The sequence below is a fragment of the Parus major genome, chromosome 4 (genome assembly GCF_001522545.3).
Source record: "Parus major isolate Abel chromosome 4, Parus_major1.1, whole genome shotgun sequence".
Classification (NCBI taxonomy): domain Eukaryota; kingdom Metazoa; phylum Chordata; class Aves; order Passeriformes; family Paridae; genus Parus; species Parus major.
In genome coordinates, this window is record NC_031771.1 from 26,798,486 (window position 1) to 26,816,995 (window position 18,510).

Consider the following 18,510-nt stretch of genomic DNA (forward strand, 5'->3'; position numbering starts at 1 on the left):
ACTTTTTTTTGGCATGCTGCAATATCAAACTTGTGAATTTTATGTAAAACATTCAGGAAAGAAACAGCAGTTACAACAAATATTAGTTCTAAATTAACATAAATTAAGCTATTAGTTCTAAATTAACATAACTAATGAGGTCTTTAGTTCAGTGTGAAAAAAAAACAATGAAGTGCTGCAGTGTGTAGTAGCATTGTATTACTCAGTCTCTTTCTTCACTTGAGCAAACTTCTGCATGGTGAAGCATTAATTGAGTGCAGGACCTGTTTATAAATCCTGAGTGCAGCTCAGGGCTTGACTGGTGCCACCACTGCTCATTCTTAGCATGTCTGTAATTAACTTTCTGCATCTTGATATTCTCCATGAAATGAAGGATGGTCTCTGTTTCAGAGAAGCTTCTCTGGCCTAAAGTTAAGTGACTGAACTCCCACTGTATCTTGAAGTCCTTACCTGGCTGTGTGGGCAAACAGGGAATAAGCCAAAAGTCTCATAGGATCAGTCTTCTAGGTAAATAACATTGTAGGCAAGAGGAGGATATGGGGTATTTGACTCTCCATAGGTTATTCCTTATGAAAAAATTTGGTACAAGCTCCACTGATCCCTGCTGGAAGCATCCAGTGTACTGTCAAAGAGGAGCCTGGCTGCTATGTACAGTTATCTATGTAACTGTGCACTGGCACACGTGCAGTGAATATAGGCAAGTTAAAAAAAAATAAGAACTCTAAGAACTCTTGTTTTGGTTTTTGCCTTCTGGTGAATAATGGCAGTGGAAGGAATGGGCAGTGGAGGGAAGGAGCAGAGGGGAAGCCTGGCACTGGGCAAGGCTGAGGCTGGGGCAGCAGCAGGAAAATTGTGTGGGGAGAGCAGCAGCCCTGGCATGGTTAGTGAGCTTCTAGACTGTCTTTGCTGCCTCTGAGGCCACAACCAAATTCCTCTTGTCAATGTCTTGATTTTGGTTATTGTTTGAAAGAGTCTCCTTATACCCATTTTCCAATCAAAACATCTTGTATTCCCTTGAATCTGAACATACTGCACTACAGGGTCTGAGGCCTACCAGTCATATAACAGATGAATGCCTTTGAAAAACAAATCCTTAATCAAAGTTACGCTCCATTTATTTTTTAAGTTTTCATTTTTCCATTTAAGTAGCGGTTTCATTGCTATGAGAAACATTAAGAGTTTTCTCATATTTTTCTTCTTTTGGGTCTTTTAAAACTGAATGTACCTTGTTATTAATGTCCTGGTGGAGGATATTTTCACTTACTAGCCCAGGACTTGTAGCTTGAGTCCAAGATTACCTGTGGAGGGTTTTGGTGTAAAAAATTTGTGCATTGTTGTTTTGACTATTTGAACACTTCCATTGTAATGTTTCTTTCTCACTCTACTGTTGTAATTACATATTAAGTTAGCTGAAGGCAGAAATTATTTTTCTTCTGTTATGTCTTTTTTGTCAGCCTGCAGTTAATTCAACATTGACTTATAAAACAACCTCAAAGAAATTATAGTTTCAACTACATTGTAACTCCTTTTTTGCACAGTTACAGAAAGACAGTAAAAACCAAGCTGCAAAATGTAGGCAGGTTGAAAAGGTCAATTTCAACATGAGAAAAATGCAGAAAAGATACCTATCCTCAGAAAAAGATACATTAGAAATGCCAACAAGTCAATTATTTCTAAACAGGTGCTTTGGTAAAAAGAATGAAGAGGTCACTCTTCTGCTCAGACTTCCTCCTATGAACATTTAACCAAGGTAAGAAAGTCACTACTGCAAATTACCTCGGACAATCATGCAGCATTTTTCCCTGTGGGATAGATACTCCTTCTGTGAAGTAGGTATTTTTAAATGAATGAGTCACTGTCTGCAATGATAGTCAACTCCCCAAATTACCAGATGAGCTTTTTGGAGTTTGATGAGAAATATATTTTCATTCCAGCATAAGTTTCTTCCAGAGCAAAACATGACTTGTGGGAAAAGCTGGGCTTTTCCAACACTTCACCTCCTGAAAATGTCAGGAGTAATTTGTTTTGAAACAGTGATTGGAACATATTCAAAGCAAATTATCAAAATATTTTGTCTAAAAACCCCCAACTATCACTACTTTTGATAAAAGACTGTTTCAAAGCATGACTTGACAAACACATAAACCTCAAACTTTAGAAAACAAAAGCAAAAAAAAAAAATAAAAAAAATCCATATTTTCCCCAATAAATATTGTTTTTTAAAAAAAAATAATACTTGCCACCTGTCAGCTCAATAATCTACTCAGTGAGATAAACAAAGGGTTATCTCTGGAAGGATGTTCACCTCAGCTGTTTCTCTGGATTCCCTTGCTGTTTCTTGGTACCATCTGGTTTTGGGGGCAGCTTTGCTCACATCTTTTCTTTTTGGATTTGCAGATCTTCCAGCAAGCTCTTCCATCCTTCTCGGTCTCTGTGTCTGCTCCTTCCAGGCACGTGTGTGCCAGGTTCCTCATATTCATCCCTCTCTTGGCAAGCCAAAAAGAAATCAGTAAAAGAAGTAATTTAATCCACTGCTAGGTGCCATTGCACAAGAGCCGGTCAAGTTCCTATGGCAAATCACTCTGGAAGCACAGCATGCTTGCCTTTTGCCTTTTTTACATTTTCCCCTTGACAAACACCAGGGAGAATTCAGTGGCAGTGCAGCTGAGTATTTCTTACAAGTTGAGAAAATAGAACTTAATGTTCAGTCCCATCCTGCTGCTGGCTGCACAGACACGTGCAGGTGGATACTGCTGCATCCCTTCAGACAGAGACATGAGTGCCTAGGCAGTGCTACATAACAGAGAGGGCTAATGTGTGCTGGAAAGCCGTGAAGAAAGTAAGCAGGAACTCATATGTCAGGATAGGACAATGGGGTTTTTTGTTAAGAAAATCTGAAGGTATGCTTAAGCCCTTCCAAGGTATCACACAGGTTGCTGTTACATCATTGATGATTTACATTTTCTGCTCTGTATTGTTTTCTATTCCTGGCTTAGAAAAGCAAGTTAAAGCTAGATAAATGCTGGATGCATTCAAACTGGATTAATTTGGCTTCTAATAGCTTAATTACCACTTTCTTCTCTCTCATTTGTCATTATTATGTGTCTATTAACAAGAAACTGTTCAACAGAATCGCAGAAGAGCTGCCTAAAGTTTTACTACCAGATTTGTGAGAAGGAATAGGATAGGACAGTGAGGAATAATTTTTAGAAGTGAGGAATAAACAGAGTCTTTAAAATTTAATTTCTAGTTGTCATCATCCTAATTAGCAATGGGTCTATTTGATGTCTCACTTCAGAGAGTGAGAATAGTGCTGTTTTCTATCTGTCACAGTGATTAATGTCTTTTTTGTTAATAACCCAGTAGCACATACAGAGTCATGTATTGAATCTACAGAGTATGCTGTCCCAGAACAATTATATGACATATACTCAGTGACATCAGTGGGGATGTCCTCTATTTGGACTGCTGAAAAAGCAGACTGATGACAGGGTGTCTGCTGAACCAGAATTTTTGAGTGACTAGGTAGAAACCATAGCCCTATGAATATACACTGCATTTAATAATAGATTTTTACTTTCTAGCCCCTACTCATTTTGGATTGTTTTCCCCATCACAGGAGCCAGCTTCTCTGCATGTTCCACAGGGCAGCAGAAATGGGAGGACAATAAAATCACGGCTAAGTGCATCATATTCATCATGTAATATCTTTTATCCTTTCCTGGAACTGGTAAGAGAAATGGGGTATATCCCACGGAATTCAAAATGTGGTTTTGCTCGTATTACATGAGCAATAGTTATGAAAGACAGATATTAAAGCAAATCACTTAATTCATATTAATTTAAGTGGGATTTTGACCAGCCCTAAGCAGAAGAGTTTGGCTTTGAGGAATTGATATCTACATTTTTATTTCACTTTTAAATAATTTCAAGACTCCCAGCATTCATTACTTATATTGCAGCAACCTTTTTCAGATGTATTTTCTCATGCTATGCAAAGTAGAAGGTGGCTGGGAGTTCCAGAAGCAGATGAATGAGATCATTATCCACTTTTTTCCTGTAGGAATTTCTTCTTCAGCTGATCTTATCTTGAAGAAACATTCAGATTTGCATTGTTTGTGCCTGTGAAGGAGACCAATCATAATTAACGTGGCAGCTCACACTAAAATACTGTGCAGTATCTTAGTTTTTGCTTATTCATCGAATAATTAGTAGAGAGTTAAATACATAATTTGTAACTTGCAAGATGCAATAGATAATTCTCTGACAGACAATACAATTTACACCAACAGCTTTCCTCTAACCAGACTTGTATGTCTAGGTTTCATTTTGAGAAATGTAGCACTCTGAAACAACTGGAAAGTGATGCCAAATATTATTCCCAGTAAGAAGTACTGAAGATTTATCATTTAGAAGGCATCACCAACATATTCTTCTCTTTTGACTTACAAGTTACAGTAGTTTAGGGCTCTTGTGAGACTATGACAACCTCACACTGCATATAATTCCATGCTGCTTTAATGAAAGTCAGTGTTAATGTATTTGTGTGGTTAAAGTTATGGGATTAATAATATTTAAGATTTTCTTTCTACACGAGTAGCTGGAACGCTAATCTCCTTAAACATTTCTATGTATTAGCTGGCATGCATAGCCTCTGTTTTGAGAAAATAGGGAGGAATTGGGTAGTCAAGATCCCATAATCTCTGTAGGAAAGTCAAATACAGATTTTGATTCAGCTGAGTCCTTAGTGCATTAACCTCTGCAGAGTGCTGTTTTCCATTGATTTAAGGGATACATGTGAGCTGTATGTTTTCCCTTCACTCAAGGATAGTTGAACTTTCTGTGCATGGCTGAAGATGATGTGACATGAAAGGGTGCAGGTTTGCACTGATAGCAAACATCTGTACTGGTTTTGTTTCCGTATAAGGGGGGCATGCACAGGCTTCTGTGTTACTGCTATGTGTTAATACACTGTGTGCCAGTAACTCTTCCTCAGAAAACATGCAGTTTGACTTTTCCATAATATTTCTCAGGCTTTGGCATGCATGGTTTCGCAAAACTGTCTGGGTGACAGGAATGATATTTTGATCTGCTTCTGGCAATGGACTTACTGGAGCCTGGAGATCGTAGTGCCGCTGGAGCAGCACTCTTTTAGGAGGAGAATGATGTTTGTTGTGTTTTGTTACTTTTTCCCCTCAGTGAACCATAGACATGTTAACTGTAAGGTATGTATGGCTGGTTAAAGAAGAAGATAAGTCCTGCTGGATGTCCTTTTTATTTCCTTGTTTGGAAGTGGGAGTGTTGTGTAGAGCTGTGCATGATTTTGCTGATACATGCATAGTATGTACTCAGAAAGGTTCATTAGAGCTGAAATAAGCTCCTCAAGTCGACTGATGTGAGCTTGAGGATCTTGAGGATTCTGTCCTATCTGCTGCTGATTTTCCAGATTGGATACACAGGGTTTTTTAAAAACCAGTACCATTTGACCTATCTTTGCAGATTATTTTGAAAATCCCCACACCCTCAACTCTAAAACTGCAAACTACTTGCTTCTTATTTTTATTTTTACTTTGATGTTTGGTGTGTTCAGTCATTACAACTTAGTCTCACTGTCACTTTTCACGGATCTGTGGCAAAATGTAATTTTTTTTTGTACAGCCTATGATGTGGTAGGGCTGGTGTGGTTTACTTTTGCCTATTATTTCACCTGCTTAATTAAATAATTAATTGTGATTGAAAATTCTGCAGAGACACACAGAAATTCTTGTTCTCTCTGAAATAATTGAGAAAATTCATTACTTGCCATCTCACCCAATGGCACTTCATCAACTAGTCTTTTTTGAATATAACATTAATGCTGTAGATTAGGAAACCTATTTCATATGTTCTACAGCAGCAATTAGTTTCAGAAGGAGGAAATACATCATTCAGGAAGCCACCATGAATTGTGAGCAGTGTTGACTCCAAAATATAAAATTTTTGAATGGTTTAAGGGATAGACAGTTTCTCCATGAATTTAGTAAATGACTATATAAATTTAGTAAATTGAATTTTTATGCCGAAGTCACCTGAGAGTTTTGGCCTCAGACCAGTAAGGCAAAATGGAAAGAGAGAGTGAGTCAGTTGGGTTTTCTCTGTGAGCCAGAGGATGATGTCTCAGTTTAAGGACAAAGCAGGTTTCATTTCTGTTGCTGCTCCTTCCGTGCATCACAAACTCATTCCTGGGCATTAACATTCTTTCCTCACTCTGCTCGGTGCTGTGGCTAATAACTATTTATGGAATGAATGCAAGAGGCTGAGTCTTCTGCTTGACTGACGGTGGTCTTAAAATGGAAGGTAGCTTAGCAAGCTGATGATATCATTGCTTTTGTGCTGGTGAGTGGAGCTAGCCTTGTACTTCAATAGCTTGGTGAAGAACAGTTTAAAACCAGTTATTTTGGCTGATCTCTGGGTGCCATTATGAACTTGCTTAACTTCTATTCCCATTTCCAGACCATTTAGTTTTAAGTCTCTCATGTGGCATTTGTTAATCAGGATATATACAGAATCATAAGCAATTGAAAATTTGAATAATGAGAATGGAGTACAAAAAAAAAAAAATCTGTGATTTTTCTGCTCGTACATTTTCATTTTTATTACAGTATTGAAATGCTTAATATTGTACTCTTCAGCTGGTGTAATATATCTTGAAATGGTAGAATTAGTGCATATTTTGGAAAACCCCAATAACAACAAAAGGATACACAGTTTTATGACTAGGTAGCAAACTGGAAGATCACCTGCATGCTGTGTGCAGCTAAAATAACCTAACTAATGAGACAATATGTGGTAACATATGGGAGTAAACAAAAAGGTGTTGGATGGGTGAAGAAATGCCATAAGTTAAGTCCATATATAGTTCAAAAAAACACTGCAGTTGTGACTCAGGCTCATGAAATTGTGGAAAGTGAGAGTTAAGGCTGCCTCTCTGTACTTAATATGCCTTGGTGCCTTTCCAGAAGATTTTTTATTATGTGAGCTGTCCCAGTGATTTTGGAATATGTGAAGCATTGTGGACATCTCTGAGGGTGTGACAGTGAATTTTTCCTATAGATATACAAGCAAGGACAAAAGTCCATAGAATGGGGAGAGAGACTTCTCCAGTTCCATTTTGGGTCTGTTGCAGGCAAATAACCTTTCTGTACAGCCTACCCACCTCGTATTAAGGCATGACTGAAATGCTTTATTTACAAATTTGGACTGTGGTTAGAATTTGGACAGAAGAACTTCATTTTATGTCCCCAGAAAATGTTTTAGTCATAGAGAAAGTTACTTCTACCCCTTCAGCATAGACTGTCAGGCAAACCTGAAGTCAAAGCTCTCTTCTTTTTGACTTGGATAAAAAGCTTTCCCTTAAAATTTTTGAAATGGAAGGGTGAACTCAATGTAGGATGGTACCCCATTACTGAGTTATTCTGACATGATGCTGTGAAAATCATTGTTTCCCTCTCCTATGAGATAAAAGCAACAATCAAGGCTTTAAGAGCTGGCATATAATAAAATGTCTGGTCTGTGCTTTGGATGGTTATGTTAAAAGAGGATGAGGCTTTCAGTCTCAGCCCTTACATATTCCTCCTTTCTTCAGTATCTGAGCCTCTTACACACCCTAATGAACTGGTTTTATAGCTGTCTATTTTAGAAATGGGAATGTGAAAGTGGGGAAATGTGTTTCAGAGCTGGAAGCTGATTCCTCTTCATGCATGTCCCTCATCCAGGGCAATGCTCCCAGGGTCTCTCTTCTCATAGCTCCAACTCTTCTGCACACAGCCAATTGGGTTACTGATTCATACAGCATTTCCTTTAGGTTGCCATTTTGTTCCTGCATGCTTAGGATGTCCATTTTTATCATTAACATCAAGAGGAATAAAAATAACCCCCCAATTTCTTTAGTTGAATTGAAAGTAAGAAGTACAAACCAGTCTCCCTGGCATCACTGGCTGTTCTGTAGGGGTCAGAGTTGATATCTCTTCAGTTTAGCTGTTAACTGTACTCTGAAAACAAATTCTTTTGTTTTCAGTTCTCTTTTTCTTCTTAGGTTGAAACAAAATACCTTTATACTTACCACCAATATCTCCCAAGACTTAGGGAAAATTTGCAAGGTTATAAAATCTACAGTGTGTGTGGTTTGCTGTTGCAGCTGCACATTAAAGGAAAAGTAATATACTCACTTGTCCTCCTTAGAAAAGCATCTATAAATTAGCACTCTTTGAAAAGTTCCTGGTGCCTAGCAGAATTTCTATACGTTACAGTCAAAATGTGGGCATTTGGTTTTTATCACTTCAATCAATTTAAACAGTCTTGCCAAGATCTGAGTGGTCTCCGCTCCAACCTTTTTCTTTGTAACATTTTCTGACCTTGTCTCTTTCCTCTGAGGGTCAGAGAAATGGGGTGCCTGTCAGGTGCGGCGTCTCCCCAGTGACTGAGTGCTTTTGCATGGGTTGGTGAGGCCAGCAGTCCATATGGCAAGGGTGAGTGTGACCTGGCTGGATATCCTGCATCCTGAACTGCTCCACCATGGCTGGTCAAGCTGAACACCATCATGCCTTCAGTAGGGATGAGACTGTCTCCTTCTGGGTGTCTTTGAAGGTTTTCTGCCCTCACTGGAGAGCCTGCATCTCTGTTTTCATCCATCTCACTCGAATGAGAAATTCCTGTGCTGTAATAATTTTTTATCTGAACCTCTTCAGCTCAGTTAAGGGGTTAAGGATATACTTCAGCATGTTAGAGCATGTTACTGCCTTCTTGCAGTACTAAGAAAGAGGAAGAGAAACTTTAGGCAAGTGAGAAGTATTTGTGTTAACTCTGTTGCCAAGGAGTTTTTCTTAAATTCTCACCTTCCATAATAACTGAGTAAAAATAATATTGAATCTATTAAATCTTCAAGTATCTTACTTTTTCTTCATCAACACTAGGATGAAGCAGTTTACAGTCACCAGAAAAGCACATGAGAGAGGCAGAGATACTAGAGTTGTTCTTGTCCTTCCATGCCCCGTCCCCTGTGTTTCTTAATCTGCATGTGCAAATTAAACCGAAATTAAACTCTTAATTTATCACCATGTTGTGGTGACAGCAGGCAGGATCAGAACACTTTAAAAACACATAGCAGCACATTAACATCAGAAACAGATTCGTCCCCAGAGAGGAGAGAAGATTTTAAAGAATGCAGAAAGATGCCACAGGGCTGTAATCCCTCTCGCTGCGCAGAAAACAAGTGATTGTTGTCGAAACACTTGGAGGGGAAGGTGGGTCCAATAATCTGCAGAACATATGTAGGATAAGACTTTTCCGCTGGAGATGAGGACTTGAAATAGACAACATTAGAGAAAAAAAAAACATGGCAAAAGAAAAAAGGGAGGAAAGATGTTATATGGTAATAACTCAATCTGACTGCCCAGAGAAGTGAACTGGTCCAAGAAGCATCCCTCTGGATGCAGATTGTCTTTGTTACAGAAGGCTGCAAACTCTCCCCACGTCCCCATGCTCTTTTTGCTTGCCATGGTATGCTTTTGCAGGGCTGTGAGCAGCCTCTTTGTCCTTTCATGGAGTACTAGCAGGTATCCCAGGATCTGTGAGGGCCATTTGTGAAGACAGCCTGTGGTCCAGGTTTAGTGAAGCTCTTAAACACGTGCTTAAGGGATTTGCTGATTTGGGTGCTGCCAGCTCCACTGGCTCCCTCCACGTCTTCTGGCTCACTGACTGTTTGGCTCTGCAAGTGCTTTAGGATGCTCCTGACATCGATAGCTGGGCCCCCTCTTCTCTGCAGCCTTAGAAGTGGGGCAGGCATGCTAGCCTTGCCTCGGCAGGTATGTCTTTTTTCTGTTAATTCATAGTGGGAAATGAGATTGCTGGCTCCATATTCATCCCAGCAGGTAAGAGCATGTTGCAGCATGTGGGGCCACAGTGGATATCCTGTCCTGCTGACAGTCCCATAGAGCATGGTCCCCAGCCTTCTGCTTGCCATGTGCCTGCCGGTGGCACTGCTCTCCAGGTGACCACCCATCCCATGGACTCCACTCCCTCCCTGCTCAGAACAACCTCCTGTTGCAGAGGGTCCCCTACAGGGCTGTGCCTTCTCTTGGTAGCAGTGAGGAAAGGCATGGGAAAAGGCTTTGGTTAAGTGATTGTGCTTTAAAGAAATTTCTACCTTAAGCTTATGGCATTGGGGTGGGGTAGTGGGGGTGGTGTCTTTCCCACAACGGGAGCAGGAATGAGATTTCAAACCCTTTGCAAATATGATGGTTTTAAAGCTTGCTGTCTGGAAGAAGGCTTTAGACATCACTTTTAAATGCTGAAATTCCCAATCTTTGAGAGCACCAAAGTGATTTACAGCCCCAGGTCTGAGGGCATTGGCAGGAGTAATTTTCATGGCTCCTAAGTCACTGTTCTTTTAAATTAAGTTTTACTGCCTTAGGATCTTTTCAATATGTTACACTTGTTTCTATATTAAACTTCAGATTACAAAATTTTAAATGTTTCTATTCCCACAGAGACTGGGTAACATGAGTTTATTTTTTTGATCTTCCTTTGCTTCATCCAAGAGACCACAGCTGAGAGAAGTTGGAGATCCCCATTTGTTGTTTTGTCCAGTCCAGAGGTGCCCCTGCCTGCAGCAGAGATGCTCCTCAGGGAAATACAGACTTGCCAAGCTTTCCTTACCTCATCCCAGCATGCGGTTCACCTCACTCAGAGATGCACAACTGTGACACACTTTGGAGACTGGCCAGGAGAGATGTATTGCCTGGCAGAAGCAGGACACACATCCCTCCTGCACTGCTTGTGATTTGTGTGCCAGGCCAGGGCCCCCTCAGGCTCCTTTGCCGACACAGGTGCTGGTGTTCTTTGATACAGCCCCTGCTCCTTCCTTCATGGGAACAGGGCAAGAGCAGAGCCTGTGACCATGCCAAAGCTTCTTTGGAGACACCTGTACCAACAAGCCAAGGTGCAGTTTTATTTTCTCCACAGGGATTGGGATCCACACGGGCTTGTGTACCCATGGCTGAGCTGTTGGTTCACTGCATCCAGACTTCCACTAGGAGAACCTGTGTTTGGAGAACCTGTGCCCACAGGCTAGCTCTGGGGCCTAATATGCCTTTAAAACTGGTGTTTCAGGCCCCCATGAAGAAGTTAATAAAGAAGTCCAAAGCAGCGGGATTGTTTTGTTTGGAGGTTTTCTAATAGGGCTGAGGAATTTTGTAAGGGACTTCCTTTAAATCAAGCCTCATATTTCCATTTTCTATCAAACAGTGCTGGGGTAGGGCAGACAATAAGGGGTAAGTTCTGCAGCTGGGCACTGTTCCCCTGCACACTGCTGCATTAGAAAAGCGGGGGAGCAGAGAGAAATCTGTGCCTGAAACTACTCTGCAAACCAACATTTCTGCTAATTCACCTGCAAGAGGCAAACCACTTCAAGGGCTTCATTGAAGAAAAAAATATTTTTTCCCTTAAGAAGCTTTAAAAGAAAGAGCCCTCTTGACAGAAAAGAAATGCTGGTGATTCAGCTGAGCAGAGTGCAGTGTACTCAGCAAAAAAAAGAAAGAAATGAAAGTGTTAGCAGAGCCTTGATTATTGGTGACAGAGGAGCATTAGCCAAGTTATAATGGATTGCCAAACTTCGCTCATGTTTGCTTAGTCTCCCAAGTTCTTTGCACTGAGTCAACATCTAGCCATCTGGGATGGAAGGTGGGGGAAGTAGGTTTTTGTTTAAAAAAAAAAGTGAAAATCAGTTGAATTTATGTTTCTATTTTAACGGAAGAAGTGTTTAAAAGGAAAACATACCTTTCAGAATGAAGCATTTGTTTTTGTTCTCTACAAGTGCTTGTTTGAATTCGTGTTTGTTAAAGGGCTTGTAGTTAGTAAATCATGGAGGTTTCCCTTGGTAACATAAAAATAGGTGTGATCGGAAAATTTGTGGCAAGAAAATAGAACTGCCTTTTACCCACTTGCACTTCACTTGACTTGGTGAGATATTTGTAAACCTGGTTTGACTTAAAAGTATTTTTTTTAAAGAATAAAAGTATCATTAATACAGAAATTTTCCAAGAAGACACACAGAAGTTGCAGCAACAACACCATGAATCATGTGTCCACCCAAGGACACAGCCATTCCCAAGTGGTGGTGCTTACTGATGAGGGAAACACAAAACACTTGAGTAAGAAAGCAAGAACAGCTTGGGAAACAAAGACAGATTTTTTGTTTAGCACACATAATTATTTGCCAGCCTTGTCCTTCTGCACACTGATTCAGCCACTTCTTACATTCAGGACCCCTTGGCTTTGATAGGCACAGCCACGGTGACCTCTTGTCATTGTATTTGTGTGTGAAAATAACTGTGCCCAGCTGTATACCACACAGCAACCTGGGCTGGTCAGAAGCCCAGGGGAGCAAACAGACAGATGACAGCCAGCTTGAGATGGCTTTGGGTCAGGACCTTGTGCTAATGAAAAAAGGAACGATACTTCTGAATGCAAAGTTTTGCCCTTGTACTGCCCCGCTCCCTGAGGGAGCTGGGAACAGTGCAGTTATTTTCACACACTGACAGGAGTGTACAGGTAAGGGGAGACAGGCACAGCCACTGGGATGGAGATTTGACTTTAGCCCTCCAGTCTCAGCTGAGGCTTTTTGAGGGCCAGAGGTTACCATGGATGACTCTGCAGCATAGATGAGAGAAACATTCCACTGAAGGTCCATCTGCTGATATCTTCAGAGACTTCTATGCCTGTTGGTTTCATTCAGATAAACCACCAAGGTTAACTGGTGGGAGGGGTTAATCCCAAGGGATTTCCTTGAGAGTCACTATGCTACTGCATCTGTCTAATTTTGAACAGAAAATCCTGCTGGTGACAGAGTCCCAGCATTTTGTGTTGGTGTTGTATATGTGGGAAGATTTAGTGACTTGCAAAATTCAGTACATCATAATCAGTTTCTGGGTCACTAAAGAGACTTGGCAAACTTTTGTTGTACTTTGTAATGTGTTTTTTTCTGTTTTAAGTCAAACCAGAGAGAGAGCCTTGACTTTGAGTGTTCTGATTTATTTCATCTGCTCTTAGAAGGGAACTTTTGTTTTGTTGCACATAGAAAAAAGATGACCCTGGTGGAACATAGCACTCATAAAACAACAACAAAAAAGAAAAAGCAATTATGAAACAGGAATATTTGAAGACATGGTATGTCAGTCATTTAATTTGCATCCAAATGAAACTATTTTTTAAGTAACATGTTCTTTTGAATTCTGATACACTAATAAGAAAGGTTTATTCAGGAAGGGTTAACTTTCTCTTGTGCACAAGGATCTAATTAATTTAAATCCCTGTTGAGTTTTCAGCACACAAATGAAGTGTTATGTGGTTATGCTGGAGCACTTGGCATTGGGTGAATTTTTCCCATCGTAACGTTGACTTACCAGACATGTGCAAAGCCTGTCCACCTCGCTGTGCCTGTGTAGCAGAAGGCAGCACTGCAAGCAACCCTGTAAGTAAAGCCCCAGGTAAACTTCCATAAGGAGTTTACAAGTCTTTCAGACCTGGGAAGACTAAGAAAATGCTTGTGAAATATAAACAAAACCGAGCATCTTCACACGCTGTAGGTAGCATCTTTGGTAGCTGCAGGGACTTTATGCAGCGATGTGTTTTAGAGTGATGACACTCAAGACCAGGACTGCAGTTCTAAAGTAAGGATAACAGAGATTCAGGGGTCATACCAAGCCTAGGGCTGTTTTGTAACACACTCTTGCAGTAACTGAAGATGAGAAGTTGGTGTTTGCATGGTGCTTGCACGTGGCATGTTGAGTCTCATCCCTGTATATGACATAGTAATAGAAATGTAAACAGTTCTGAAATGACAACGGTGTATGTGGGCTTCTTGTTGTGAAAATACACAGTATTGTAAACTAATCCCACTGAGTGAGAAGGGAGGAAACACTAATACTTCATATTCCAATAATACTAATAACTATTCAATATATAAAATTATAAATATATTCTATTAAATGTTATAAAATACAATAACTAATACTTCATATACCAACACTGGCCTTGTTTTCATTTACCAGGCCTTCTTTGTCCTTTGACCTTTACCTTTTGGCAAGGTAAAAGTCTGGTTGAAAACACTAATTGCACATTAGAAAAAGCTTTTTTTACAATGTCAAACTAGTATAAAAGAGACTTGGTGTAGAGAGGGCCAGACTTATTGTTTACCTTTCCTTGGCCTTTTCTCATCAATACAAACCAGCTTGCTCTGGAACTTTATCAGTTCCAGACTGGAGCTATAATTTGGTTTGGACTATTATTTTTTTGGAAGGAAGTGGTAATGTTTCCAAAACAGAGTGACTTTCTTAGGGTATTGAAGCAACATATCTTGTATGACGTTCTTTATAAATGTGCAACCAGGTATTTACAGTATCTGTGCCTAGCAAATATCTCTTGATTGGGAAATTTTTGCATACATGGTTGTGCTACAGGCATAGGAAATCTTCAAAGACGTTAGGCGTTAAAAAAAAAAGCCTTGTAGTTTGTGAAATCAATATAAACATTTCTTCTGGTTTAATTTTATGTTCTGATAGTTAAATAATTAAGACAAGGTGGTGTTAAGTCATAGGTTGGACTTGATAATCTCAAAGGTCTTTTCCAGCCTAGTTGATTCTTTCATTCTGTGAAGATTAAAAGATAGTTTTTTGAGACAGTTTTAGGGTGGGTCCCATGTTCATTGCATATTCATTTGAATATTCAATAAACTGAATTTAGCCTGGAAACCTATCCAGAAGTGTGATGGGGATTTAATTCTCAGTGGTAACATTGCATGCAGGAGTAATGTGTAAAGTAAATGGAGTAAGTAAAAAGTAAATGAAGGGAGTAAAAATTACATCTGTTTTTGACCAGACAGTTCTGTGTTTACAGCTAGTCACTCTTCATACTTGCATTTTCATATGTTTTGTTTTCAGTGTTAACTTGAAAGAATATGAATCATGCAGAGGGCAAAGATTGAGGCAATTTTCCTGACACTGAGTATTTTACTCTGGTATTCACAGACCACTTATCCTCAGCAGTGTGAAAATCTTCTCATTGCCTTTAGGCTGTTTTGTTGTGAAAGGTTACTGTGTAACGCATGTATCCTATGTCCTGATTTCTCCTTGGAGTAATCCAAAAAGTCCTTGAAAATTTAGAATGCTCCCTTTTAATTGTCACAGTACTTTGAAGTCACTGTCTGCTTGATAAATGTCTGTCCCTCCCCCATTACTGATAAATTACCAGTGTTTGACATTAAAGTACACCTTAACTGTTTTTGATTCCAGTATTAGGCTATGGAACAAAAGGAGTGATGGTTTGGATGTGGAGCAAAAAAAAAATAAGGACAAGAAAATGCTTTGACTTTGATCATTATCAATGTTATATGGCAATATTCACCTGTTTCAAGATTTTTATGTACAGTGGAAATGAAGTCTCTGCCAAGTGGGCAAATCTTCCCTAGTTATGTAAGATCAAAACCTGTTAGAAAAATGAATGGCAGCAAGCAGCCCAACATTAAATTACCTTGTTGATGGTGAGGAGGTTGCATCTAGTTTTCCTTCTCTAAAGCTGAGCTGCAAACTGATGTACTACTTTAGCCACTAAAAGCTTCTCTGAGCATGGCTTATCACAGAATTATTCTTATTTTCAATTCAAGCTGCATTCTCTTCTGAAACAGACTTATATGTAAATGAACCTCTTTGGCTAAGGGTATTTACACCCAGATCCATCAGTACTTCAGTGCTCAGTATCTCTACACCTGACTTGTAAGCTCCTAGCACAGGAAACAGAAAAAAAGAAATCCAGCTTTAGTTCCCTTTTCAGTGACTAAACAGAAATCAGTGTATGGGAATGGGATAGGTTATTACAAAACATTGTCCATAAATATCAGTAATGAGAATTGCTAAGAACTACAAAGAAATAACAAATACAAACCACGTAGTAGATGGAAAACAGAGATGCTCTATAGACATGTCCAGAAGGCTTAGATTTTAGAAAAACTTTGTTGGGAAGTAGCCAAATTGCTGTCACTTAGGTCTTTCAAGAAGAGATTAAACAATCTAGGAGGGACAGTCTGGGCACATTGGACCTTGAGTCTAAAAAAGGCAGCACACATTTCATGGGATGAAATCACAGAAATATCATGCTGGAAAATATTTCAAAAGATAAACCTCTTTGGTCCTGCTATAGATATACTGTCAACATGGCTGGAGTAATGATTGCCTCTAACTATTTTGTGAACATGCTGATATTAGAAATCCATGAGAAATTCAAAATAATTGTGATGTTTTTGAAGCCAAATGTTGATTTTGTTTTCTTCTGAGCTACAAGACTAATGCACCATGAATTAGTGGTTAACCTCTTGCTGTACTGTGCCTTGTGACTTTTGATGTCTCTAAACCAGGGAGGAGAATGCTGTCTTAATGAACTATTATGTAAACAATAAATATTAACATACATGAAAACATTTACCAAATTTATATCTACAAAGGTATAATTGCAGGCTAGATTGTCCTCAGCTTGTTGTTATGGACAGAATGTCCTCTTGAATCCCTTTTAAAATTAGTGTGTTTCTTTTTCAGCTGTATGCTTCAGATGAGTTCCACATGTACTCCAGATTTAACAAATTTATCGTTGGTGTCTTATTATCACTTGAAATTGCTTCACAGTTAGGTTAGATCCAGAATTCTCATTTGTTTTTCATAGCATGGATCACTTTTTAATACGAAGTGTCTCGTGTATCTCTCCTTTTCCTGTTCTGCAGTTGTGAAACACCCTTGTGGTATGGATAGTTATTACATCCATGGAAAAGTGAAGTTAGGAAAGTATTTCATGCAACTTTAACTTCATAACAGTTTAACAGCTGGGACTGGGGAGAGCCAGGACTGTGTGTGACTGGCCAGTTCTCCACTGCAGGCCATTTCTGAGAACATCTGACAATATAATTTTATAGTATTTCACTTCTAACTTGTCTGTCTGAGTATATTATTGGTTTTTTCTAAGGATTCTGCCTTCCTTGAGTGCTCTATCCCATTCCATCCCTCTTGCCCTCTCTGCTGACAGGACCAAAGCTAGAAAACAGTGTGAAAGGCAACACCCTCCAAGTCACAGGTTACTTACTGACAGTATGTGTGAGTTCAGGGGCAAGAGGAGAGAGGCCACAGGCCAGCAGAGTCTTTTCTTCCAGGAAATTGGAAGAAGGTCTGGTCAAGTATTCCTCACTATCCCTGCTTTTTGAAAAAGAATTTAATTTTCAGCCAAACACCTACCTCTGAGGAAACTGGTTGTTTTATCTGGAAATTACCAGTACAGAGCAGGAGCTGTACCTCTGCCTGTACTGTGGTCCTGCCTGCACCCCAAGAGAGTTGTTGGTGAGGGAAGATGGGGTACATCACAGGAGGAGAAGTCTTCAGGGCATCCTTCCTCTGAGAGACTTCAGGCTGGTTACAGCAGTGCTGTGCAGCCCCAGGGGATTTTCAAGGGTGTGTAAGGACCACCCTCTTCCTTTCCATCCAGTTCATTCTAGTGGGTTTTCCACTCTTTTGAAGATGACTAACAACATGGGAGACCCTCCATGCCCACTTAGAGCCATTTATTGGTTCTGTTCAATGAAATACTCTAGCCAGAATGAATACATTTTAATAAGCTGATTTAATCTGTGGAGTTTGGGTGTTCATTTAATGTTTGTCTCCTTTTTTCCTCATGAAGAGGTGCTGCCTGCTCATTGTTTGTAACTAGAAAGACTCTTTGAGGATGGCTTAAGGGATTAAACTGACAGAGTTTATTTTGTTTAGTCATTAGGAGCTAAAAGTAAAGGTTCTCTTGGAAGTGTGATGTGAGGGGAAAAAAGCATTCTGCATTTCAGCTGTTCTTTAATGTGGATATTATGAGAGGAGATGCCATTGTCAGGTAGAAGGTTCTTAGAAGACCAAACCCATTGTGAAAATCTGTTTCATTACTGACATGGAAGCATGAATTTGCTCAGTGGTTACTCACCAGTTCTGAAAAAGCACATGGAAATTGTTTCAAATTAGACAAAACAATGTGAGCTCTCTGACACACTGGACTTCGATCTTATGGCAAGAATCACCAGTTTCTTTGGCAGTTCAAAGCAGAGCTGTACAGTGCTCTGAAAGTTTTGTGGCAGCTTCATAAGCATTCCCAAACTCTGCAATATATTGAGCAGGGAGCAATTTGATTACACATATTAAGTGGATTGAAATTGCTCCTTGTATATAGCTTAAATGAGGCTTGATCTGGGGTTTTGGCATGGTGAAGATGGAAGGAGCTTGAGACAAAAAAAGGAAGATCTTCTGTACAGATTGAAGCCAGAGGACTTGGAAGAGGGGTTTTGGGGATTTAATGAATACAAAGTCCCCGTATTTTTTCTTTATTTGCTGTGAGCACTAGTTTTGTCTGCAGGATGATGGTTGGGCAGGAAGTGTAGGGTGTGTTCTGGGTGAACTGAAA